This window comes from Octodon degus, unplaced genomic scaffold, assembly GCF_000260255.1.
Source record: "Octodon degus isolate 3935 unplaced genomic scaffold, OctDeg1.0 scaffold00046, whole genome shotgun sequence".
Classification (NCBI taxonomy): domain Eukaryota; kingdom Metazoa; phylum Chordata; class Mammalia; order Rodentia; family Octodontidae; genus Octodon; species Octodon degus.
Window position 1 is genome coordinate 6,194,324 of NW_004524622.1, and position 27,668 is coordinate 6,221,991.

Here is a 27,668-nt window from a genome sequence, read left to right on the forward strand (position 1 = left end):
TGGTGCTGGGGGATTGAACCACGGTCCCTGTGCTTTGCTAAGCTTGTTCTAAGTAGGTGCTTTAGACCACTGAGCCATCTCACCAGCCCTCTTCTTGAATATTTCAACTAATTTTGATAGAAATGTTCCAATTTTGGAATCTTATTAATGATAAGTTCATGGTTGTCTTTCCTAGAGGGGAAAAAAAAATCATTTTTTAATTTAATTCACCGACCTTGAAACCCCTGATACTAGGGCTGACATTGAAGCTAAGGTTACAAACTTAGGTTTATTCTGAGCAGGAAGCCTGAGCAGGCCGGGGCCAGTGAACAGGAAATGGCAAGCCTTGAGATACTGCAGAATATCTACTTCCCTTGAAAACATTCCGGTCCAGTTGGGCACAACAGCAAGCATCCCTAGCCTGTGCTCCAAGTACTAGCACTGCCACCTGTGTGGGCCTTACCCATGCAGACTCTGCCTTTAGTCATAGAATACGTGTGCTGACCTTGGGCAGGACACAAAGCACCTCAAGGGCCCAGCAAGCCTACATAGCCAGGAAAGCAGTGTGGACATGTGCCCCACTGTGATTGGAATTGGGTGATCTCTAGGGTTAGGGCCTCAGAAACCCTCAAGGGGAAGAAATTTGGAGTAGAAGATGTAACCTTGCTTCAGCTGCAAAATGAAGATTACAATTTCTACCTTCAAGGGTACTGATTAAGTGAAATAATTCAAAGCAAACATTTTCCTAGCATTTTCTTACTTGATCTTTCACCACATAGCAAACTATTAGCTACATTCTGTTCTTAAAAGGTAGCCACCTCCATTTTCTTGGATATCAGAAAACATTTAAACTGACTGGTATTTGTCCATCTTCTGAGCTCTAGATGAATATGGTTGAGTCTCAAAGTAAGCATGCCTGAAATTGGGTTCACTGTTCTTCCTCTGTTCTTATTTCAAGACCCAGGCCCAACTGCTTACAGCATGAAAGCCACATGCAGCTCTGCATGAAGTACTTGGGCAGTGGGAGTTGGTGGAAAGAGCACCAATTTTATCCAAGGGCCAGCATCTTGAGAAGATGGGGTGAGGTGGCTCAAACCCCATGAGAGAACCTGGGTGTGAAGGGCTTTTATGCAGACAAAATGGAGGTGCAGGGCACAGAGGGGAAGGCCACCAGCCTGGTGGGGACTGCAACAAGGTCTCTGGTTTCCTCTCTCTCTGATTGGAGCCTCGACTGACCTTAACTTCCTAGGTCTAGTTATAAACATTACTTTTCTGCAAATTAAACACCACAGCAAGTGACGTGCATTGTATGCACTGTTGCACAGAACTGAAGACTAGCCAGGAGTACTACAGACCCTGACCTATGTGAGGGTCACCAGACTTCCTGGGCTCTGTAAACCTAAAGGAAGATCTTGTAGCAGCAGGCACTGCAATCATCTAGGTGCAATTCACCTGCTGATTTTGGGATACCAGGCCAAGGGAAGGGTAGCTAAGCAGCCCTGCCAAGCTCCACACTCAAGGGCCACTTGCAGCCCTGCCACGGTCCCAGCCTTGCCACCATCCTAGCCCCGCCACAGTCCCAGCCCCAGCATGGTCCCAGCCCCAGCAGGATCTCAGCCCCACCATCTCAGCCCCGTGTATGTCTGTATAATGGCCCCATTATCCAATGGATCAACAAGAAAGCTGAGTAAATCCTCGATGCTTATGTCTGCTCAGCCTCTCTCAGTTTCAATGACCCCATTATCCAATGGATCAACAAGAAAGCTGAGTAAATCCTCGATGCTTTCACCCTTCCACCATGAGGTAAGGTCTGTTACGCTACTTAATTTTTCTCTAATATCCACCCTGTTCTTGTCCTTAAGAGTAGCGCAAGTCTAGAGAAGAAATGATGCTAGGAAACAAGACAGCAGACTTTTTGAAAGAGGGCAGGGGCTGAGGGGGGGACACATGGATGGAAATTATCAAGATGTGTTACACACATGTAACAGTTCTCCAAAATGAACATTATTATTCTGTATGCAAACACACTAATTTTTAAATTCAGTAAAAAAACAACCAAGATAATACAGAAATTATTTGAAATAAAATCACATGATTACAGACATAAGAGGAAAGAATACTGAAAAGTATTTAGTTAGGGACAAAACATTTTGACTGATACAATCTTTTCTCTGTAATACCACCAGAGAAGACTGTAAAATTCAAATATGATTTCCATTCCCCAATGGAAAAACATCCAGGGGCTCCAAGGCCACCTGTAATTCAGTGCTCATCCTTTATCACAGAAGAGTGTAACCTGATGCTACATTCTCGCCCAGCCGCATGCACTGTACTCCCCGCACAGACAGTGTTTCTAGCCATAGACGCTCCACGGGTACTTCGCCACACATGGGCTCCACCTGCCACTTATGTTCTGGATTAGACCTCAAATGTCCCTCAGAATCTCATTTGTGTGGAAGCTGATGGCATCCTGGTGATACACCCATCAGTGAACTCATGCACTGAGTTAAGACGCTGAAGGACCCTTAGGAGACAGGCCTGGTAGTGGTCGGTCACCAGGCCCTGGATCCACCAGTGCATCCCTGCTCCCAGCTCTTCCCTTTACCTCTGATTCCTGGCTGCCACAGGGAGATTCCTTCCCTGACCCATTCTACCAGGCCGTCCATGGCCTGCTATGTTAGCATGTTAGGAAAAATTGATTTCAACAAGAACTTACATAGTGAAATTGCACTGAGCTGTGAGGAAATACAACTAGAAAGAAAGAAAAAAATATATATATATATTACATATATCTTAAGTTCTATATTCCTCAGAAATTTTTAAACAGTAACATGCTAAAATAAACAAAATAGACTAAAACTAGTGAAATGGATAATTACTATAAGAAAGTAGAAGCAAAAGCATATGTAGTTTCAAATCTGCTTTATAGGAAGGCAGAGGAGCATTTCTAAAGCCACCAGCAAGAAGAGGCCAAGCAGGCTGAGGCAGCCAGCTCACTGATGAGCTTCTCAAATGCAACACACCAGCACCTGAGGTCCTGACTGAATCCCTTCACTTGCTATTTCTAGTCTTCACCACTTCAGTTAATGGCAGTTACTCAGTTAATGGCAGTTACGTAGTTGTGTGGGCTAGAATCTTTGTCATCTGCCTTCCCCCACCCCGCCCCTGTCACACCCAGCCTCTGAGAAAACCCTACCAGCTTCAGCCTCACTCATCCAGAAGCAGCCTGTTCTGAGGCGCAGCGGCCATCATGTCACTGCTTCTCTCAACCACTCAGGGTTATCTCTGTGGCCTGTCGACAGCAGCCTCCTTGCTCTGCAATCCAGCTATATGGCCACTTATGCAAGAAGCCAGGCACACTCTGCAGCTAACTGCCACAGCCAGCATGCTCCTCTAGATCGGGGATGCTTCCAGTCCTCCCACAAGACTCAACATTGAGGGCAACTTGCAGTGTCTTCCCTGTCTGAAAGTTCACTAACAATCCCATCATCAGTATGCCACGTCCCCTTTCTGTGCTTCATTTTCTTACTATTTGTCACTAATATGCTATATTATATAGTTATTTATCATGTTTGCTTTATGTCTTTTTCAAAAAGATGGAATCTGCACTAAGACTACATGAGAAGTGCATGATAAGTAGTTATCCATTTAATTAATGTATGATCAACAACCCAAATTAAGAATGTGCAACCAACAATTTGAAGCATCTTACTAATAACACATACAAAAATTGCTCCTCAAAATTAAAATGCAAGATGCCAGAGAACAGAGATCAGAAAAGACAAATGGCACAAAAATAGATAGCATAAACTTTTGCTCCATTTTATCTCTTATTCTTGGAAAAACACATGAATGTCTTAAAACATAGTTTGGGTTTTACTAAGGTCATCATTCATGCTTACCAGAATTCATACAAAAAGCTTCTTAGCTCAGAACAATGCACCTCCACACCTGCAGTCAAAAGGTCAACTGAGCATACCTGCTGATGAGAAGACAAGGTATACTGAAATCCTAGATCCCTAATTGACAAAAGCTTTTACCTTACTTCAGAACTGTACATGGAGATGGATCATCTTTATATGCAGATTATTCAGTGTTTAGTTTTTGTCAATTTAAATACTCATGTTTCTAGGAATGGCTTCAATCCACCCTGGTACATAAAATAAATTAGCATTTTTTGCACTCTAGAGAGAAGTGTGTGTTTAGCACCAAATGGAATCAGCAGATGACTAAATACTTTTTTCTCCCTCTCATATTTCTATCATAAATACAACAGATGCAAGATGCTGGAATGTGAACAACCACAGAAGGTTGGTGTTTGCCTCTAATGCAGAAATAAACCATTCAAAATTCATTCCCTAGAGCACATCGAAGTTAGAAAGCGCCCCTTGGTTCTTTTATTGCTACTGAGATGACTACATAGCTAAATGTGTCACAGAGCTCCATAGTCCCATCAGAGCATATGGCTACCTTTGATGCTAAAGATCACTGAATATTTTTTAAATGTATAGCAGTGATCACCTAATCCCAAAATAAGTGGTTGTCACACAAATGAAAGGTAAGATTCATGTTAAATTCTGAACATTATCCAAACACATGGGACAAAACAATGAAGACATCGATCTTGAGAGAACAATTGTTTCTGCATTAAGTAGGAAAAATGCAGCTACTAGGAATGAGCTGGCACACTTCAACTTTGCCTGTCCTAGAGCACAATATAAAAAATAAAAAAGAAAGATCATAATGTGGGTGGCATGACATTACCTCACTAGTTGTTGAATTATCTTGCTATCAGTTTCCTCTAGATTTCTTGCTACTCTAATGCAAACTGTACTTTCACTGTCATTTTAATTCACAGTTGGATATGTAAGTAATATATACAGAGTCCATCAGTGATAGTTTAAAAAATCTTAAAAGAGATCAACGAAATCATGAGAAATCACAGGTAAAATCACACCTTAGGGTGAGACTCACAGCTTCCTCCTCAATATAAACAACAAGACAAGAATACCTATTTTCCTTTCACTTTGTTGGTTATTTCTTTTGAAGTGTAAAAACTTCTCAATGACAGGAGGTCCCAGTTGTTAATTCTGTCAAGTATTACCGGTGTGATTTGATTTTTATTCATGAACTCTTTGTCTAACCCTACATCTTCAAGAGTTCTTCCTACTTTCTCTTCCAGGACATTTAGTGTTTCTGTTTTAAGGTTTAGATTTTTAATCCATTTTGACTTTAGTTTAGTGCATGGTGACAGACCTGAGTCAAGTTTTAGTTTTCAGCATGCAGAGAGCCAGTTTTTCCAGCACCATTTGTGAAAAAGGCTATCTTTCTTCCAGTAGGCGTGTTTGGTACCTTTGTCGAAGATAGGGTGGCTGAGTGTATTTGCAGAGGTTTCTGCATCTTCTAATCTATTCCATTGATCCTCAGGTCTATTTTGTTGCCAGTACCATGCTGACTTTAGCACAGTAGCTTTGTAGCATAATTTCAAGTCAGGAATTGTAATGTCACCTGCCTTGTTTTTGCTGCCCAGGATTGCCTTTGCTATTCTAGGTCTTTTCTGGTTCCAAATAAATTTTAGGAACAATTTTCTAGGTCTAGGAGGTATGTTGGTGGTAGTTTGATAGGAATTGCATTAAATTGGTACAGCAATTTTGGAAGTATGGCCATCTTCACAATGTTGGTTCTTCCTATCCAGGAGCAAGGAATATCTTTCCCTTTTCTGAAATCCTCTATGATTTCTTTTTTCAGAGTACTGTAATTTTCCTTGAAAAGATCTTTGACTTCTTCTGTCAGATCAATTCCAAGGTATTTCATTTTCCATGGTGCTATTGTAAAAGGTATAGTTTCTATAATTTCCCTCTCAGTTTATTTGTCATCTGTGTAAAGGAATGCTATTGACTTTTGGGTATTGACTTTGTATCCTGCTATGCTACTGAATTTGCATAACAATTCTAGTAGCTTCTTGGTGGAGTTTTTTGGATCTTCCAAGTAAAGTACCATGTCATCTGCAAATAGTGATAATTTAACTTCTTCTTTACTATTCTCATTCCTTTTATTTCTCTCTCTTATCTAATGGCTATAGCTAATGATTCCAGAACTATATTGAATAGGAGTGGTGATAGAGGATATCCTTGTCTTGTACCACATCTTAAGAGTAAAATGTTTAAGTTTTTCCACATTTAGAATTATGCTAGCCGTTGGGTTGTCATAGATGGCTTTTATCAAATTTAAGTAGAGGCAATCTATTCCAATTTTCTGTTGGACTTTGTCAAAAGACTTTTCTACATCAATTGAGATGATTATGTGGTTTTTATATTTGGCTCTATTGATATAGTGTTTTACATTTATAGATTTGCATATATTGAACCATTCTTGCATGCCTTGGATGAATCCTACCTGGTCACAGTGTATAATCTTCTTGATGATTTGCTGTATTCTACTTGATAGGATTTTATTGAGGATTTTTGCATCTATGTTCAAAAGGGAGATGGGCCTGTAGTTACATGTGTAAATATTGTATAGTCTCCCTAGTATAAGAACTCAAAAGAAGAAATAAAAACAGAAAGATATAACACAATTAAAAGGAAAGCTAGAACTTGAGGATTAGACAATGAAGACAGCACAAGGAGAAAAGCTAGGAAACATGACAGAGGAAAAGCCATATATTTGTATGCACATGATGGGTAAGGCAATGATCCTGAGAATCTTCAGTAGGTTTTTGAAACTAGCAGTTAATTGGTAGGATTCTCATCCTGAGTAAACTATATATGCTGATACCTGTGAACTAAGAACTGCACTGAAGATAGCAATTGTATAATGGTAGGGTCATACTTGGAATGCCTGTCATTCTGGTCTTCTAAATACATACTGCTTCTCATAACATGCCAATTATTGCCATTCTGTCTCTCAAGTAAATGTTTGTTTAAAAAGGGGGAATAAATGAAAACAAGAGATAGGGAAAAAAAATGGCACAGGACTGTCCTGCTACAAGGTTTATATGGTTAGATTTCTAAATTTCTCTGTAAAAATATGTATCTGTTTATTCCTATTTTTTAAATACGTTTTTCATTTTTTAAATTTTTCCTTCATGTTCTGGAGGGATTTAAAGTTTTACATATCAATAGTTGTTGGAAAATACATGTTCCATGTTGTGCCTAAGATGTTTGATATTCAGACAGATAGTTAGGTTAAACCCAACAGTATATGTTGTAGGGTAATCATAAGCTTCTCTTCTTGAGGGTAAACAACCTAAGTTTGCAGACCAAAAATTAGAGAAAAAGAAGGGCTACAAGGACAGCCAACATTTTGGCCCTAGCCTTTCAATGTCAGTGAAGACTCAGGACATAGGAGATCCTATACTATAACACCATGTAACTCAGTTGTGTCCCAAATTTTCTGATCAAGGAGATTATGGGGCCAAAGAGGAAAGTGATCAATGATGTAGAGTGTGCCTAAGGAGAGGCACATGGAGAGAAAACATTATCTCAGGATTTCACAGAGAGCACATTGGCCAAGCAATTGCCGTGACTCATCCACATGGCTGACACTGACAAAGGATCTACAAACTGCGGTACAGGGTTTCAGGGTAAATCCTGAGGGCATTTGACTGAACTTATCAGATACAAAAGTTATATGTCTTGTTATATAGGTCTTGCTTTATCTTGGTCTTAATCATCCAGCAGAAAAGTATGAAAACAAAGTATAAAAATTAAATCCACATTAATATGCTGAGCTATAAACGGCTCAAGTCAACAACTTCTGACATTGCCAGTCCTATGGAAAACCCACTACTATTAGGGACTACTGGACTATATTGGAATATTTGGCTGAATTCACTCACCTACAATATTTAAACGACAATGGAATAACTTTCTCCTCCAAAACTAACCAAAAAAGGGGGATAAAAATGAACAACCATTTTTTTATCTGTATATTCAAAATAGTTAGGATAGACATACAGCTGCATTCTCTTAATTCAATGAATGGAGAGATTTGTTCTAATAGTGCTTGTGGACAGGATATCATGTCTGCATCTTGTACAATGAATAACAACTAACACAGCAATACGCAATGTATTAATTATTGAAACTGTGCTAGTAATCAGTTTTGAAGCTGTCTCATTGCTATTTGTTTCTCAATAAAATTATTTTAAAAAAAGAATACCCGTTTTCACTTCTTCAATTCAACAAAAGCTACTCTAAAGAATATAAGACAAATGAAAAAAGCTAAAACAATACAAAAAGTTAACAAATGAAAACTTGGTTTTCCAAAATATTATCCAAATTGACAAACCCTTAACAACACTATGAAAAATGAGAGAAGACTCAAATAAATAAAATCTGAGATGAAACACTGCAAATAGTACTACAAAAGTAGGGTGAGCAATAGAGTTCTTCTGAACAAGTATCTGCCAACAAATTTGGTCATCTAAAAGACACAGTCAAAATTCTGGATGCAGAGCTTATCAAGAATATATTATGAAGTAATAGAAAATCTTAATAGACCAATAATAACTGAAAAAATGAATGAACGATAAAAAGTATCCATAAAAAAAAATTCAGGACCAGATAACCTCACTGTTTTATTTTAACAAACATTTAAGGAAGAGCTAACATCAATTCTTCTAAATTATTCCAAAATATTCAAGACTTTATACCTCACAATTTCAACCTACAAGGTCAAGATTTTTCTATTGTCAAAAATAGACAGGGACAAACAATAACAAGAAAAACACAAAAGCAACAGGCCACTATCTTTAATGAACACAGATACAAAAGTCCCCAACAAAACACTAACAAATTAAACCCAAAAGTACATTAAAACTGAAATATGGCTCATCCTCACCAGAGCCCAACTGTGCTGCAGCCACTTCTCCCCCCATTGGAGAAGCCAGGCACACAGAGGACAGCTGCGGGGACCCAGTGGGCCCACCCGTTCCACCCCACCATTGCTGGAGCTCGGCGGAGTGGTGACCAGCTCTCCCACCATCACCATTACTCCATCTCTGCTGAGCTGCTGCTGCCTGTCCCACTGGGAGTGTGCTTCCACCTGCCCTTGTCATCTCGGAGCCTCCTTGAGTTGCACTGGCCCCCCTCACTGAGGTGGAAGCCACACTGAACCCAAAACAGCAGGAGCCTGCTGAGCCTACCCCACCCTCCCACTCTCATGGCCGCCTTGCTCACACACATCCGGCCCCCAGCTATCACTGTGAATAAACTTTGGGAGCTTCAAAAATATCAAAAGAAGGAGCAAAAGCCGATCTTGGACTCCAGCCCACCCAAAGCAAGTCAAGGAGACAAAGTAAGAGAGGAACTTGAAAGACACACCTGAAATTTCTTAAATGATAGCAACTGAAGTAAAAAATAACTCCATCAGGCTATGGAAGAAGTCAGATCAGAAATCATCTCTCAAGTAAAAAAAAGAAATGAAAACAATCATGGAAGAATTGCTCAGTACATCTAAAGAAGGAATGGATTAAAAAATAAAGAGAAATAGTAAAATGATGGAAACGTTGAGTGAACAATACAAGAAAAAACTAGAATGCATGAAACAAATTAAAACAGATATCCAGGCTTTTTCACAATGGGTTTGCTGCAAGAGCACAGGTGTACTGAAAACCACCACTAAATCAAAGCCAACATGGGAAAGGAAAAGACTCACATTAATATCATCATCATCGGACACATGGACTCCGGCAAGTCCACCACTAGCAACCATCTGATCTACAAATGCAGTGGCATCCACAAAAGAACCATTGAAAAATTTGAGGAAGGTGCTGAGATGGGGAAGGGTTCCTCCAAGTATGCCTGAGTGTTGGACAATCTAAAAGTCAAGCGCAAGCGTAGTATCACCATTGGCATCTCCTTGTGGAAATTTGAGTCCAGCAAGTATTATGTGACCATCATTGATGCCCCCAGACACAGAGACTTCATCAAAAATATGATTACAGGCACATCTCAGGCTGACTGTGCTGTCCAGATTGTTGCTTCTGGTGGTAAATTCAAAGCTTATATCTCCAAGAACAGGCAGACCTGTGAGCATGCCCTTCTGGCTCACACACTCAGTGCGAAACAACCCAGTTGTTCATATTAACAAAATGGATCTCATGGAGCTACCCTATAGGCAGAAGAGATACGAAGAAATTGTTAAGAAAGTCAGCACCTACATTAAGAAAATTGGCTACAAATCTGACACAGTAGCTTTTGTGCCAATTTCTAGTTGGAATGGTGACAAAATGCTGGAGCCAAGTGCTAATATGTCTTGGTTCAAAAGATGGAAGGTCACTCAAAAAGATGGCAATACCAGCAGAACCACACTGCTTGAAGCTTTCATTGCATCTTTCTACCCACTCTCCCAGCTGACAAGCCTTTGTGACTATCCCTCCAGGATGTTTATAAAATTGGTGGTATTGGCACTGTCCCTATGGACCAAGTGGAGACTGGTGTTCTCAAACCCAGCATGGGTTTATAGATCAATTATAACCATCAACATAAATGGCCTCAATTCACCAATTAAGAGAAGCATACTGGTAGAGTGGATCAAGAAACAAAATGCAACAACATGCTGTATATAAGCAATACACTTAATTCAAAAAGAAATTAATATACTGAATGTCAAAGGATGGAAAACAATACTCCATGTGACAGGAACCCAGGGGAAAAAATCAGGGATAGCTATTCTGGTTGCTAACAATGTCAACTTCAAACCAAGAGTGATTGAAAGAGATAAAGAGGGGCTGGGAAGATGGCTCAGTGGAATAAGTGCTTCCCTGGCAAGCACAAGGACCTGAGTTCAATCGCCAGTTCAGCCAAAAAAAAAGAGAAAGAGAGAGATAAAGAAGGTTACTGCATACTTGTTAGGGAAAAACTGCAAGAGGAAGAGAATTATAAATATTCATGCACCCAACATAGGAAGACCCAAGTGTGTAAGACAAATTTTAACAGATATAAGAACTCAAATGGACAATAACACAATTGTACTAGGGAACTAACACCCCAATGACACAAAGAGATAGATCAACTGTGCAAAAAATAAAGAAAGGAATAACATAACTAAACCAAACTTGTGAAAAAATAGACTTTGTAGACCTTTACAGAGTGTTCCATCCAACAGCATCAGAATACACATTCTTCTCAGCTGCACATGAGACATTCTCCAAAATAGACCATATACTAATACAGAGAGAATGCTTAAGTAAACACAAAGGAATTGAAATGAACCCATCCATATTATCTGGCCATAGTGCAATGAAACTAGAATTATTGACAAAATAAATAGCAAAAACTCCATTATAAATACATGCAAAGTAAATAACACCTTCCTGAATGATCAATGGATCACAGATGAAATTAAAGAAAAAATTAAACAATATTTACAGTCAAACAGAATTGCAGAACCCAGAACAGAACCTGTGGGATGAAATGAAAGCTGTCTTAAAAGAGATATTTATAGTAATAAATTCTCAAATCAGGAAAACAGGATAGGCCCAAATAAACAATTTTATACTGTACCTCAAGCTCCTAGAAAAAGAACAGCAAGTAATATGCAATGCTCAAAGAAGGCAGGAAATTATAAAGAGCAGAGCAGAAATAAATGCAATGGAGATGAAGAAAGTAATACAAAAAGAATACAGAAAAGAATAATGAATCAAAGAGTTTGTTATTCTAAAGAATAAATAAAATTGATAAAGATTTAGCCAACATTATCAAAAAAGTAAAGAAAAAATTGAAATTCATTCAATGAGAAATGAAAAGGGTAAAATCACTATAGACCTTGTAGAAATTCAGAAGATCATCAATACCTATTTCCAAAATCTTTACTCTTTCAGGATGGAAAAAAAAACAGAAGAAATGGACAGATTCCTAGATACATACAATCTACCAAAACTGAATCAATAAAATATAAAAATTCACAGGGCTGGGGAGATAGCTCAGTAGAATAAGCACTTGCCTGGCAAGTGCAAGGTCCTGAGTTCAATACCCGGTACTGAAAAAAAAAGAAAGAAAGAAAAAGAAAATGTAAAAATTCTGAATAGCCTAATATCAGCCAATGAAATTGAAAATCTAATTAAAAAAGAACCTACCAACAAAGAAAATCCCATGCCCAGTTAGATTCACACCTGAATTCTACAAGAAATTTAAAGAAGATTTAATGCCAACTCTTCTCAAAATCTTCAATGAAATTGAAAGGGAAGCAATTCTCCCAAATTCATTCCTGGAGGGAAATATTATTCTCATACCAAAACCAGAGAAAGACCCAATCAAAAAAAGAGAATTACAGGCTAATCTCCCTAATGAACATAGATGCAAAAGTCCTCAATAAAATTTTAGCAAATAGAACACAGCAAATCATCAAGATGAGACATCACAACTAAGTGAGATTCATCTCAGGAATGCAGGGATGGCTCAATATATGCAAATCCATAAATGGAAGACATCACATCAACAGAGCCAAAGACAAAAGTCATGTGATCATCTCAATATGTGCAGAAAAAGCTTTTGACAAAGTCCAACACTCATTCATAATAAAAACCCCACAGAATATTGAAATAAATGGTCTTTACTTCAACCTAATAAAAGCCATCTATGACAAACCAACAGCCAACATCATACTTAGTGGACAAAAATTTAAAGCTTTCACTTTAAAATCAATAATAGGACATAGATATTCACTGTCACCACTTATATTCAACATAGTTCTGGAAACATTAGCCAGAGCAAATACTGTTTTGTTTTGTTTTGTTTTTTTGCAGAACCAGGGATTGAACTCAGGCCCTTGCATTTGCCGGGGAAGTGCTTATTCCACTGAACCATCTCTGCAGCCCCAAGCCAGAGCAAATAGACAAGAGAGAAATAAAAGGAATAATGATTGGAAAGGAAGAAGAGAAATTATCATTTGTGGATGATATCATGCTATACATAGAAGACCCCAAAAACTCCACTAACAGAATTGTAGATTTAATAACCAAATTAACTAGCATAGCAGGATACAAAGTCAACAGTCAAAACTAAACAGCATTTCCATACACAATGAATGCATCAAGAGAGAAGTTATGGAAATCACACTTTTCACAATAACACCCCCTCAAAATGAAATACTTAGGAATCCATCTCACAAAGGAAGTAAAAGATTAATACAGTGAATAGTATCATACTTTGAAAAAAGAAATTGAACATCTGAGGAAATGTAAAGATATTCCATGCTCCTGGATAGGAAGAATCAACACTGGGAAAATGGCTATACTCCCCAAATTGCTATACAGATTCAGCACAATCCCAATTAAAATGCCATTAGTATACCTCACAGATCTAGAGAAAACATTACTAAAATTGATCTAAAACCAGAAAAGACCAAGAATAGCAAAATCAATCCTGGGCAATAAAGGAAAGGCTGGAGGTATCACAATCCCAGACTTGAAATTATATTACAAAGCTACTGTGATAAAATCAACATGGTACTGGCAAAAAAAAAAAAGATGTGAGGATCTATAGAACAGTTAGAAGATATAGATACACTCAGCACTAAGGCCTCTCACATTTTACAGAACTGCACTCAAAATGGATCAGAGATTTAAATATTGAAACAGAAATACTAAATCTTCTGGAGAAGAATGTAGGTAAAAAATCTTAAAGACATAGAGGTATGTAGAGAGCCTATGAACCAAGACTAAACTTCACAGGAAATATTTCATAGAATTAACAATTGGTATCTCATCTTTTTTAAAAATTTCTGTATGTCAAAAGAAATACTTGGATGAGGAAAAGAACAAAAGAAAGAAGGGAAGAAAATATATTGATGTATATATGCAGGATAGTTTGGATAATTGTACTGCTTTCAGTTGGGTTTTTTTTTCAATTAATTTTATTGAGAAAGAAACAGCAATGAGACAGATTCAAAATAGATTAGTAGGACAGTTACAATAATTAATACATTGGGGCCAGGGAGACAGCTCAGTAGAAAAAGTGTTTGCCTGGCAAGCACAGGGTGCTGAGTTCAATCCCTGGTACCACCAAAAAAATAAAATAAAATAAAATAAAATAAAATAGGGGCTGGTGAGATGGCTCAGTGGTCTAAAGCACCTACTTAGAACAAGCTAAGCAAAGCACAGGGACCGCAGTTCAAATCCCCCAGCGCCACATGTCAGCCAGCCCCGCCCCCTGGTGGGCTGAGCTGGCTACATACACACAAAATAAATAAATAACATTAAAAAAAAATAAAATAAAATAATTAATTAATTAATACATTGCATATTACTGTCTTCGTAGTAATTATTCATAGCACAAGATGCACACATACCTTGTCTAAACACTATTAGTACAAATCTTTCTTCTCATTTGAGAGAAAGTAACTGTATATCTATCCTAACTAATTTGTATATACAGATATATATTTTTTGCACTACAGAGTGGTCCTTCATTTATATCCCCTTTTTTTGTTTAGTTTTGTCAGAGAGGCATTCCATTGCCATTCAAATATTGTAGGTGTATTAATTCAGCAAAGTAATCCAATATAGTCCAGTAGCTCATAATAGTAGTGGGTTATCCACAGAACTGGCAATGTCAGAAGTTGTTGACTTGAGCCTTTTACAGCTCAGAATATTAATATGGCTTTACTTTTTATATCTCCTATTTATACTTTTCTGCTGCTACAATGTTGTATATGGTTAGTTGCTAAATTTTTGTGTAAAAATTACAACTGTTTATTTCTATTTTTTTCACATTCTCTAAGAATTTAAAGTTTAGAATATCAACAATTGATGGGAAATACCTGTTCCATGCTATGTCTAAGCTGTTTGATATTCAGACAGATAGTGATGTTAAGATCAACTGCTTATGTTATAGAGTAATAATATTATTAAGTTTCTCTTCTGGAGGGCTAACAACTTAAGTTTGCAGACCAGAAAATTAGAAAAAAAGAAGGGCTACAAGGACAACCAACATATTGGCCCTAGCTCTTCAAGGTCAGCGAGGATTCAGGACATATGAGAAACTGTACTGTAATATCCTGCAACTCAATGGTGTCCCAAATTTTTTGTTCAAGGAGATTATGGGACCACAGAGTAAAGTGATCTGCTGGTCTTTTGAAAGGAGAAGTTAATGCTTTAAAAATATTTTTAGAGTACAAAATAATAAAAAAATTAGAAATGACACAAAATGTCATTAAATAAAATAACATATAGGAATTCTATAATGGTTTGTTGTATTGCATAATGTTATCTTCAAATTAGTTGTTGGTACATTGAAAGAAGCAGTTAATGCTTAAACTTTTTTTATATTTTTATTTTTATTTTCTTATAACATTTTTTAGAATTTTGCGGGTTCATATCTGGTAACCTAAACACCTAATTGGAAGGTAACATTATGCAATACAACACCACTGCTGAATTGCTATTACTTTGTTTAATGAAATTTTGTATCATTTGTAATTTTTGTTACCATTTTGTATTCTTTACAAAATAAATTTAAAACACAATTATGTCATGTATAGGAAAGTGGATGGATCTGAAGACCATCATGTTGAGTAAAATCATGGAAACTAACATGCAAAGCCACAAAGTGCAGAAATGGCAGCAGTAGGTGGAAGATGATAGTGAAGAATGCCCACAGACACCATGGGATAGGCCCTCCCCTCTGCGGCCCATGCCCCTGGCTTTCCTCCCTTGCTGGCTGCTGACCATTGCCTGGAGCCTTGGAAAACCATGAGTCAACATAAATCTCTCCTGCCTCAAGTTGTGAGTGTCAAGTATTTCATTCCAGTGACAAAGAAGGTGATTAAGACAGCACCAAAGCCATTTGCAAAAAGGAGGGTCTCTTCAATAAGCAGCACCAGAAAAGCTGGATGTCCATAAGAGAAAAAAGAAAATAGACCATTATCTCACATAGTAAAGTCTAAGTAGATTAAGGACCTAAGTGTAAGACTTCACCTAGGAAATCTTTAGGAGGAAACCTTGAGAAAATCCTTCACAATATTGGGGTAGGAAAACTATCATATGACTGAGAAATCCCCACTACTGGGCATCTATCTGAAGGAAATGGAATCATTACATCCAAGAGATACCTGAATACCATGTTCACTGCAGCTCTATTCACAATAACCAAGAAATGGAAACAAAGTAAAAGTCCATCAGCCAATGAATGGATGAAGAAAATGTATATTTATACAGTGGAATCCTATGAAGCCAGAGAACAATGACATGACGCCATCTGCAGCCATGTGGATAGAGCTGGAAGACACGGAGTTAACTGAAATATGCCTAACACAGAAAGACAAACATTGAGTTTTCCCTCTCTTGTGGATGCTCAAAGGCTGATGATGTGGAAGAGTAGAAGATAGAATATAGGCTACTCACAGCTAAGAAGGCAATGGGAGAAGGAACCTGAGGAGAGGGTGTGCCCCAACACCCAGGGGCAGAGGGGGCGGCGGTTCTCTTACCCAGCACAGGGACACCTGCAGCCCACAGCAGTGTAGCGTGCATTTCAAAATAACTGCCAAGAGGTCTGAGGCTCCCCAACATAGGCACGATAACCCTTAGAAGATGGAAACGCTGATTACCCCAGATGATTGTGAGACAGTATAAACATGTGTTCAATTGTAATACTTTATCCCATCAAGTAAGTGTAAATATAGGCCAAATTAAATTTTTTTAAAGTACTGCTATGTTTTTGCATAGGGAATCAGAGCCACAAAGAGCAAGGAGTTTGAGTCTGCCGGACCCAGTTAGAATGCTACTGCTCTGAGCAATATGGCTTTAGACAAGTTGCCTGCTCTGAGGATCCTTCCTCTCCTCGAAATGGGTCTATTTGAATCAAGTCTGCTAGAGGAGATGAAACATGGTTGACTCTTAGTAAACTGTAACAATTATTAATTTCTGGCATTTCCTGAGTATAAGCTATTGCAATGTCTTTTATTCAATCTTAGTTCAAAAGTCAGTCTTTTTATTGGGTTATTTTCTGTCACTTATTTTATTACATCCCAGTCCCAATAGTCTTGTGATTTAAATGTACATTTCAGCTTATCTGCACTGCCCCCTTGGTTCGTGCTGAAGCTGCCTTTCCCAGGGCCACAGTGCCTGCTCTAGCATGCTTGTCCCTCACCAGCAACACAAATTCTCATTACCCTCGGCCTCACCATCCCTGGGAGCAAGTGTGAAGCCTCAGATCCACAGTGAGAAGCAGCTCATGTTTTATAGTTTCACACCTGTACTTCAGGCCCTTTGTACATCCTTTTCCTCACATAAAGAAGGGGCTTGTTTCCTTACCAAGGAGAAGCAAGGAAGCTGAAAAGTGGAAGATTGAAGGCTCTGGACGCAGTCCACATCCTCTCTCACAGGCCAAGGTGTTTCCCTTTTCATGAGTAGATGTGTGTAAGGAATGAGGGCAACCCTCTGCGCTGTTTGGTACTCTCCCCTCGGACTCTGAATAGGAAATAAAGGTTCTGCACCATTCTCTGTGCCACAAATCAGTGCGTCAGTAACCTTTCCTCCACCCCTGACTTCCGTCTCCCAGAATAGTGCAGAGATACCCAGGAAAGTTGTTGAACATGGCATTTATGGTGCTATAATAAAAAGATCCCAGGCCACAATAGGACCAGGTCTGAAATAACTCCAATTCCAGCAGGTTTTAAAGTGGAGAGTTGCACTGGGCTTCTGGGGAAGGTGAAGCTGGTAGCAGAAGCAAGAACTCAAGTGTGAAAGAAGGCTAGCGTGGCCTTACAGTGATGACTGACACTGCAGAGCAAATGCAGGGTCCTTGCTTCTTATGTCACACGTGACTGTCCGCCATCCAGCCTCACTGCCCTATAGAGCCTTAAGTGTATGCAAGTGCAGTGCTACTGCATGGAGCTTTCTCCTGTTCACCCCGACAAGTAATCTGTGCATGTGTTTAAGATATTACCTGTGTGAACTTGTATGCTCCTCCTTCTTAAATATTTTCCCCTGGAAGACTGGTTTTAAAAAGTCTACAGTATGTCATTTTAGAATGAGCAATAACTTAGGGTGACTCTTGCCTTGCCAATTTGTCTCACTCATTTTCACTTCCCCTTCATGGTGTTTTGTCTTCTCATTGTTAGCATTATCTCTCCGCTTTTGTGAGATAAATTTCTTTCTCCTGTCAAGTTTTAAATCACTTAAGGTTTTATATTCTTGCTTAATTTGTTCTTCTTTCTGGCTCCAGTAAGAATATTTTTCTCTTAAACAGCCACAGCAGCTTTTTGTGAAGCCACAGTGGGTATAGGAACTGTTTCCTTTTTTATAGCATTTTGTTTTGTGTGATTTGTAGAAGTGTAGCTTCTCTGGCACCCACAAATCCTGTCAACCTATCGTGTTCCTGATTGTCTTGGTGAAACAGTCATACAATTTATAGTTCCAACCTAAAATTCTACTTCCGAGTAATGGAAGCTGGAATCTCGTGGTCACGCAGTCTCTTCCTGAACCTACTGTTCCCTCCAGTCAGAGGAGAGCTGGGGCATCTTCTTGAGTAGGTGCTCTGCCTCCTGCTTTGGGAAGTAGCCATAAAGCGGTCCAGAAAATTACCTCATGAATTCTGCATATATAATCATTTTTATAACATAATAATCATGTTGGGTAAGGCATCCCATTATTTACTGCAGAAATTAAATTTCTGAAGTGTTCACATGGTATTCATTTCATTATTTGTGAACACCTAGGGTCGATAAGGGTAATCATTACTGTTTCCACTCTCCCTCCATTTATTTTTTAAAAAATAATGAAAATTCTAAATGAAATTCAACTATTTTATTCAACATTACTGTGTATTTCACTGCACATTATTAAAACATAGGGAATGATATATTTAATGAGATACTAGATGTCAAAAGCCTTAGCACAGTGCTGGACAGTCAAGCGCTGCATCAATGTCAGCCCTTATCTGATTTTAAAAGCATGCACTGCTCCTTCAAGCAGCACAGCTCCAGGCATGCTGTATCCCTAGAGACACACCCAGTGCGCACCAGAGGCAGAGGCACCGAAAAAGCAATGATTTTCTTTCTGAACTGCTTTGGTGCCAATTATTCCTTGTTGATCAACCTGAGTGCTAAACTCCTGAGATTTTACATTAAATAGAAAACAACAAAAATATTATGAATCAACTTAGGCATTTTAAATGACAGCCTCTTGGAGTTATAAACATGGTATGATTCAGGAAATGCCATAAATCTGGTGATGTTATGCGGTGTGGCTCCAAGCCAGTACTGAGGAGAAAGCATGCCTTGGTCCCTCCCTTATGCCACTTTACTTTGCACTACGTCATTGGTCTTCACGTTAAGATGCCATAATTTGTTAATCTCTGCCAAACTCCTTTCTCTGAACACCCACAATGTTGGTATTTCTGACATACAGTTTCCCAAATGTCAATTTTGAGAGCCATTCCCATATTCTTCAAGATTCATGGTTAACATGAAGATCTTTCAAGTCCTTGATCTTTGCCAAAGGGCAGGCAGTGTTCTTAGTATTTCTGCCCTTTTTGATTTTAAAGCTTAGCCTTGAAGTAGGCTTGGGAAAATCTTGAATACCTTTTATGTGCATCTTGTAATCTCATTATTCCAAGACGTGTGCTTGCCAGTGCAAGCTGTGTTTGTGCTCATGAATAATTGGATAGTCAAGGTCTTCCCAGAGCCAACCTTAGCATAAAGGTAGCACAACGACTTAACAACAGGCTGACAGAGATGACTAACCATTGCACTGCTTCTACCAGAGCACTGGACACCTGCGATTTTTTTTTCAGAACTGGGGATTGAACTCAGATCCTTGCGTTTGCCAGTCAAGCACTTATCCTACTGAGCCATCTCCCCAGCCCTGACACCTGCAATTTTGTCAGACAAAGAAATGGACCCAGCAGCAGTAGTCCCATAGCATGTTGTTATTCAATGCAACCCACACCAGCAGTGCTTGGGTCTGAAAGACAGCATTATGGGTAGGACACTGCTTTCCTAATGGATTCTAGCTCTCTAAGAATGAAATGTGAGGGGGATTTTGAAGTGAGGAGGCTTCCTGGGCACTTGTCAAATATAGCTACCATCTTTTCTGTGTTTAAGGTAGTCTCAAAATCTCTTTTGTGGGAATAGCATGTCACATTCCATTGCCAAATTTCTCTAGTATAACTCCTTATGAAAAGAAGGCCCCTTACCAAACAGCAGAGTGTGCTTGAAGTGTTTCAACCCCAGAGTTTCCTTTCAGAGCCATGGCTGTTAAGTCCCCTTCTGAGCAGGGACCCCACCCTCCTGTGAAGTTGCTGGCCTGTTCCTCTCTTTCCTCTTACATGAGTGAAACATGCATGAGTGCTTGGCTTTCTTCCCTGCAAATCAAGGACTCTTACTAGGAAATGATGCTGTTACCTGCTTCTGTTGTGAGTTAGACAGACAGACAGACAGACAGACAGACAGACAGACAGATGATAGATAGACAGATAGATAGATAGATAGATAGATAGATAGATAGATAGATCGATAGATAGACAGAGAGACAGACAGACAGACCTCCCTTAGCAAATACATGTCAATTACACCTTTTGGGGTATTGCTTGGTACTAAAGGACTACTGAAGGCGTTATGTCTTAATCCAAGGTAATAAATTATATATTATATTATACTTCTCTATGCTGTCATAATTGTGTTATATTATTATAGCAATATCCTACAAAAAGCCAAACAAAATTTAAAAAAAGATAAAACACCACCAAAGAAAGCCCCCATGCCTTAAGTTGGAGTCCGCCTACTGTAAGAGAGTCTCGCACCCAAGCTTAGGCGCAGAGTCGAGTCCTGGAACATCCTTAATAAATATGAAATCTGACTTGAATAGAACATTAAACTTACAAATGTAAAGCAAACACCAGCCAAGCTATCTTTCTGTAACAATCTCCGCACTATATGTAATCAGGCATTCATGTAGGAACATAATTAGAAGCAAGAACCCTGCTCAGGTAAAATGTGAGAAAATTAATGTGGCAACAAGAGCATTAGCTTTTGCCTTTTCTAGTTTAAACTTAAATTTGTGCTTTCAGCATTGCGCACTAGGAGCCTTTGTACACTTTATTCTCCAGATTATTTCTTGAGTTAAAAACCACAGACCTATCTTTAACTCCCCGAGAGCCTGTTTGTTCCTAAAACAACCAACACAGAATTACAAGGATGCAATTATCACTCACACCCTGGCCTCAAAAGCCCCAGCTGTGTAAGTGCTGCAAGATGATTCCAAGAACTATTTAAATAACTGGTGTTTCATATTGTTTGATCCTGTTTTATAGCCATAAAATTATTATCTGCTATCAGAACTCCAACACTATAAATGCTATAGCAAGTGCTTATGGCTGCACAGAACATTAGCAAAGATGCTTTTTTAATTTAATGGAATACGCAAGTAAACAGTTTATACTTTAAATATTAACTTTTTAATTTAAACTGCTCAACTCTTTAGTGTTTACATTAATTTTGTCCTGCATTTCACTAGAGAAATATAATGGAGTATTTCCAACATCTATGATATGGAAGTTTTCAGTTTTCCTCCCTAGGTTGCCCTGTTACCTTTCTACTTGATATTAAATGATCTTAATTAAAGCTTAGGTTAGATATTTTATATTGTGTTCTGTTTCTCCTTCCTGGTGGGAAATAAATTAAATGCACAATATCACATGGAGACTTTTCAAATCAATGTTAAACTCCCAGATAATTAACTCTAAGATAATTACTAGAAAATCCCTTCTTATGTCATTTAATTGAATGTCAGAGTAAAGAGATTTTAGGGGAAAAAAAAAAGTCATATTGCATGAGCCTTCATTCATGTAAACATCTTGCACACTGACGCAATCCATATGCCCTGTTACTTTGTCCAAAAAGAGAAGTAAAGCAGCATATTTATGGTTTTATATTGATTGATAATTTAATAATAAAATGTATCTAATTGCTGGATTTGAAGTAGGTCAAAAGGAGACATTTGGTGAGACAATGAGGAAATTAAGTACACAATTCAGACAAAGCACAATCTTGGTATAAAATCAAGATACAAGGCATCACTGCACCAGCATCTAAGTAGCCTTTTTAGTTCACTGAACAATCAATGCAGTCAGAACAGATGAATGCGCATCCACCGAAGGACAGCACGGCTCCGCAGGGCGGGGCTGCATGCTCCTAATGAGCTGCACAGACCGCTGCAAGTCTCTAAGCTGCAAAGTACTCGTGTAAGGTAGCCCAGCTCAGGAAAGGAGAAGTGAAACTGCAGGTCCATGAACTTCACGGGAACGACCAAAGCGCTGCCTGCTGCCGCTCTCACTGGCTCTTCTCTGTCCTACGCGTGTGACTGCGTATTTCTGCTAGTCTTCTTAGGGAAAGAGATTCATTTTTTTGACTCAGAGTTTCAGATATTTCAGCCCAGGATTGCCCCCTGCTGCGGGCTCACAGAGCGGACAGACAGGCGGGGTGCGGCTCAGAGAAAGGAGAGGGCAAAGGCAACGATGGACAGCTGCTGCCCGGGAAGCCCCTTACCTGGCCTCCGCTCCCACTTTTCCAGCCCTCGGCCATAGCTTGTGGTCAATGAACCCACCTTGAGGCCCGCGCCCTCACATTGCAGCCACTCCGCAACAGGCCACCCCTAGGGAAGGCACCGTGGGACCAGGCCTTCACACAGGGTGCATCAGGAGACAGTGGAGAAATCCATGGCAAAATCCTGGGCCTATTAACTCTATGTCATTATTCCATCTGGTGGTTTTTATTGCCATAGGAGCAATTCGTAGAAAAATCTCATGGTGCATTACAGGAAATGTAAAGTGCACTTTGTGTTGCCTCATAGCTACATGATGCTGAACAAGCTCTATTTTCCCAGGACTTATATTTATTTATGGTACTGAGTACAATATGATGAGATCAAACGAGAAAGGTGTGAAAGGTGTGCAAAACTCAAACATCTAGCAGAAGAGTTTAACAGCCTAGCGGTTAAACCCCTTGACTCTAGAGCCAGGATACATATTTACTAGCTTTTTAATTTTGAACCATTACATAAGGTTTGTACATTACTTTATGTATAAAATGATAATGCTGTTCATAGCATGATTAGAATTAAAAGTCAAAGTAAGCATAGCATCCTGATGCAAAGTTACCACATACAGAGCCCCTGAGCATGCACGCTTATGCAACATACAGAATAACCACAAGCTGCAATTATTGGGATATTAGGCCTTATAACTTTTCTTCTGAATATTATATGGTGAAGACATAATTAGATAATGTGATAGTTGACAATTTCTTTTTTCTTTTTTTTAGGGAAAATTTTCACTTTTATTTTTTTCTCATAATTTTATTGATAAACAAATAGCAATGAGACAGTTTCAAATCAAATTGGTAGGACAGTTTCAATAATTAACACATTGCATACATTCCTCCCAGTGGTTATTTGCTGTACAAGATGCAGACATCTTATCCTATCTACAAACACCATTAGAACAAATCACTCTATTCATTAAGAGAATGTAACTATATATCTATCCTAACCACTTTGAATACACAGATACAAAATGGACATTCATCTGTATACCCTTTTTTTGTTAAGTTCCGTTATTTGATTATAGGTGTGTTAGAGAGTTGACAATTTCTAAAAATTTTTATTTTTCAATCACAGGAACAATGGCATAAAAGTTTGTGTCCTTCTAAGCAATAATTTAAATTTAGACATTTCACTGATTACATAAATGAGTGTGAGGGTAAACCAGTTCTCACTGGAGAAAGAAGCATCTCAGTTGCACTCGACCACTCTGCGGGACCCTGAGGAAAAGCTACACCAGGCCAGGCCACCATGGGCAAGGGAGACCCCAACAAGTCGCAGGGCAAGATGTCCTCATAGGCCTTCTTCATGCAGACCTGCTGCAAGGAGCACAAGAAGAAGCATCCTGACTCTTCCATCAACTTTGCTGACTTCTCCAAGAAGTGCTTTGAGAGATGGCAGGCCACGTCTGCCAAGAAAAAGTTGAAGTTTGAAGATATGGTGAAGAATGATAAAGCTCACTATGACAGGGAGATGAAAAATTCCATTCCTCCCAAAGCTGGCAATAAGAGAGGAAAGAAGATCCAAATGCTCCTAAAAGACCACCATCTGTCTTTTTCCTGTTTTGCTCTGAACATCACCCAAAGATCAAAAGTCAACACCCAGGCCTGTCCACTGGAGATACTGCAAAAGAACTGGGAGAAATGTGATATGAGCAGTCAGCCAAAGATAAACAACCATGTGAACACAAATTGGTTAAGCTAAAGGAGAACTACAGAAAGGATATTGCTGCATACCGTGCCAAAGGCAAAAGTGAAGCAGGAAAGAAGGGCCCTGGTAGGCTGCAGTCTCAAGGAAGAAGAGTGTACCAGAAGATAGGAAGAGTAGGAGGAGGAAGAAGGAAAGGAGAAAGAGGAGGACAAGGAGGAAGAGGAGGAGGAAGAGGAAGTGGAGGAGAAGGAAGAAGAGGAGAAAGAGGAGGAGGAGGAAGAGGAAGAGGAGGAGGAAGAGAAGGAGGAAGAGGAAAAGGATGAAGAGGAAGAGGAGGAAGAGGAGGAAGAGGAAGTGGAGGAGAAGGAAGAAGAGAAAGAGGAGGAGGAGTAAGAAGAGGAGGAGGAAGAGGAGGAGGAGGAAGAGGAGGAGGAAGAGGATGAGTAGGAAGAGAAGGAGGAAGACGAGGAGGAGGAGGAAGAGGAGGAAAAGGACAAGGAGGAAGAGGAAGAGGATGAAGAGGAAAGGGAGGAAGAGGAGGAGAAGGAAGAGAAGGAGGAAGTGGAGGAGAAGGAAGAGGAGGAGGCAGTGGAGGAGAAGGAAGAGGAGGAGGAGGAAGAGGAAGAAGATGAGAATAAGTGGCTGTCCTGTCATGGCATGTGGAGTACATGTGTGCTCAGGTAACTGTTTTGCTAAGAATGTCAATTCAGGTGAAGCTCAACATTAGCTTCAGTATAAAAACTGTACAGATTTTTGTATAGCTGATAAAATTCTTTGTAGAAAAAAATACTTTTTTAAAAAATTCAGCTTGTAGCTTTTGAGGGGCTACTACATACAGTTAGATTTTAAAGTGTTTGATGTTGAATGTTCCTAAATATTTAATGATTTCTTTCATGTGTATGGGAGCACAACAAATTTGCAGGAACTAGTATGAATAGTAAGTTTTGGGTTGTTTAGATGTTGCATTTTTAAAATTTGTAATAAAATATGTATATTAAAAAATTAGTGTGAGAGGTGTATTACTAGAGGGACCACCGCACTGTGCTCGGAGCATGGATTCATATGAGAAATGCAAGTGTCAGTCCCAACCCCAATGGAGGGTGAATGGCTTTAATTGTAGCCTTTTTGCATTTTCATTTGTACTGTCTACAAACAATCAGAGGAGGTTACTCTCCCAGGAAAGAGAAGCACCTCAAACCTTACCATACATGCAGTGCATCCCATTCATGGTATTTTCCGCTCATCTGTCCCATTTTTCTGTTCTTTCCTCTTTTCTAAGTGGCTTTTCTTAGCTGGAATTTCTCAGTGCTACTTACTCATTTATAAGTCATATATTTTGAAGTAAATCTAAATTGAATATTCAGAGTGGTTTGAAGTATTTTGTTTACAAACTCAACTTTGGATGTCTTATTCTTTTTACTGCAAAGATTTTTCATATAAAAGGTAGCAAAATGTAAATCAAAAAAAGAACAATAGAGAACCCTATAAGGAATTATAATATTACTAAAAATAAACTGGTAAGAAAAGAACCCCAATTTTCAGCTTAAAGAAAGTCCCTCCCTATGCATGAAACATGGAAGGAGAGGATTGCACCACAACCCTACTGTCCACCAGGTAAATAGTGGGTTTAAGGGCAGGCCAAATAGCTCAGTGGATTAAAGTGCCTGCAAGCAGGTGCAGGGGCCAGGGGTTCAATCCCTGGGCTTGCCCTGTCAGCCCCCTTCCTGGGGCGCACTGAGACAGCAATTGGGCGTGGTGGCACACACCTGTAATCACAGCTCTTAGGAGGCTGCAAACTGGCAGATCACTATGAGTCCAATCTAGTAGTAAGAACCTGAACACCCTGTAGGCCCTCCCCTACAATACAGGAAAAAAAATACTGGATTTAGGTCTGTTGGAGCTCATTCTACCTACAGCACACCCTGCATCTTGACCAGCAACCAGGAAAGAACTACAGATGCCTGAGGAGCCACATCTATCGCTTTCTGCACCACTGATATGATCTACAGACTCAAGATTCTCTCTTGGTCCACAGCTCTGTCCTTCCACTCTCATTACTGTTCTTGTCAGTGACTTGCAGTTACTATTTCCTTTAGTACTATTCTCCTAGGTGAGGGACTTTAAAGAAAAAGCACAGTCTCCTATGGGTTCCACACTTATTGCCTATGATTCTATGTTCCCTACTCTAAGAAGATAAATCCCATAGTGGCCTGCATTGCAGATTCAAGACCTTCCTAGGTCTTGAATGACTCAGGACATGGAGAAAGGGTGAAGGTGGGGAAAGATTCCTTTTGATCTTCATTCACACACCTACCTAATATCCTGTTCTTCAGGCCACAGGTTAGCACTTTTAATCTCTGCTTCATCTCTGTTTCCTTATTTCTTCCTACCTATCTGGTCTCAAAATACCCTCTTCTTTAACATCAGCAGTAGATAAGTTTCTAATTTCACACATAATCACTGTCACTCCTCCTCCTCCTCCTCAAGGCTGATTGTGTCGACAACAGCTCAGGCCATTGGTGGTGATCTTCTGGAAACAGATTTTCAGATGCCTGACACCATCTACCTTCCTGTCCACCTTTAAGCTACCATTCCCCTTCTCCTTCCCAAAGCAGGAATTCCTTATTGAGACTTGGCTATCTACAGCATGTTCTAGAAGAGATTCCTTTGTAGTTTATGCTGAGATCATTTTCTGATGACAAATATGACTTGCCCTGCCTAGCTGGGTTAAGTTAGTGCACCCCTTGATTTAGGCTTGCCATATGATACAGAGCTGCCAAAGTGTCAGAGACTTCAGGGCCGGATCACACCAAGCAAGACAGGGTACGCTTTTGCTGGTATTTCAGAGAGCTTACATGTGTGTTTGTCTTTGGATTTACTTTTAACCACTTGGGGAAGATATCATTCACAAGGCATTAATCTATTTAAGGTGTTTAATTTAGCGGGTTTTAGATCATTACAAAGATGAACAATGAATATAGAATCATATAGATTAATATAGAATCTAATTTTAAAACATTTTACTTTCCCGAAAAGAAACTCATATTCATTAGGAGTCACTCCCCCTGCAAGCATTAATCTAATTTTCTGTCCATAGATTTACCTTGCTGGACATTTCATATGAACTAAATTATACAATGCAGTCTTGGTAGCTGGTGCCATCGTTTAGAGTTAGGATGCTCCCCAAACCTCATTTGGAAACTGGCTGGTCTTGGGGAGCTATACTCAATGGCTGAAGTCCACTGATGCATTTACAGCTGACATGCTCTTTATAATGTGGGGCCCAGAGAGAGACAGGCCACGAAGTTGTAGCCTGAAGGTATATTTCTGTGACTCCTCCTCTCTCTCTCTCTCTCTCTCTCTCTCTCTCTCTCTCCTCTCTCTCTATCTCTGTCTTTCTCTCTGTCTGTCTGCCTCTGTCTCTCTCCCTCTCTGTCTCTGTCTCTGTCTCTGTCTCTGTTTCTCTGTCTCTCTCTCTGTCTCTCTCTCTGTCTCT

General features: G+C 39.3%; 1 protein-coding gene and 1 pseudogene across 1 annotated transcript in view; one reads left to right on the forward strand and one right to left on the reverse strand.

The window, feature by feature from the left end:
* Ctnna3 (catenin alpha 3) overlaps positions 1 to 27,668 on the reverse strand; it is a 1,779,311-nt gene that overhangs the window by 1,336,759 nt on the left and 414,884 nt on the right. The gene's annotated exons all lie outside the window — the stretch shown is intronic.
* Positions 23,774 to 27,668, forward strand: part of LOC105742286 — a 7,973-nt pseudogene continuing 4,078 nt past the window's right edge.